Source organism: Poecilia latipinna, unplaced genomic scaffold (assembly GCF_001443285.1).
Source record: "Poecilia latipinna isolate Pla-1442-1.1 unplaced genomic scaffold, P_latipinna-1.0 Scaffold13981, whole genome shotgun sequence".
NCBI classification, from domain to species: Eukaryota; Metazoa; Chordata; class Actinopteri; order Cyprinodontiformes; family Poeciliidae; genus Poecilia; species Poecilia latipinna.
Window position 1 is genome coordinate 1 of NW_015126597.1, and position 409 is coordinate 409.

Here is a 409-nt window from a genome sequence, read left to right on the forward strand (position 1 = left end):
GGTTCTTGCTACGTGAAATGTTCAAAAACTGGTCACAAAGTCTGTCTTCTTCCTCCACTGTTGAACCACCCCGTCCGGGGTGGTTCTTGCTTTGTGAACCGTTCAAAACTTGGGCACAAAGTCTTTCTTCTTCCTTCGACGGTGAACCACCTCGTCCGGGGTGATTCTTGCTATATGAACTGTTCAAAACCGGGTCCCAAAGTCTTTCCTCGGAAGCAGAGGTTGAACCACCCTGTCCGGGATCGTTCAACCTCTGTGAAATGTTCAAAGCCCGGTCCCAAAGTCTGTCTTCTTCCTCCACTGTTGAACCACCCCGTCCGGGGTGGTTCTTGCTTTGTGAACCGTTCAAAACTTGGGCACAAAGTCTTTCTTCTTCGTCCGACGGTGAACCATCCCGTCCGGGGTGGCT

The 409-nt window shown here is 51.3% G+C and overlaps 1 long non-coding RNA gene across 1 annotated transcript; it reads right to left on the bottom strand.

Moving 5' to 3' along the window:
* Positions 1-12: 12 nt before the first annotated feature.
* On the bottom strand, positions 13-403 carry LOC106944524 (uncharacterized). The gene is made up of 2 exons (XR_001424363.1): positions 313-403; positions 13-150 (listed from the first exon to the last, which is right to left on the bottom strand). It is a non-coding gene; the product is annotated as an uncharacterized LOC106944524 (long non-coding RNA).
* Between the last annotated feature and the right edge of the window lie 6 nt (positions 404-409).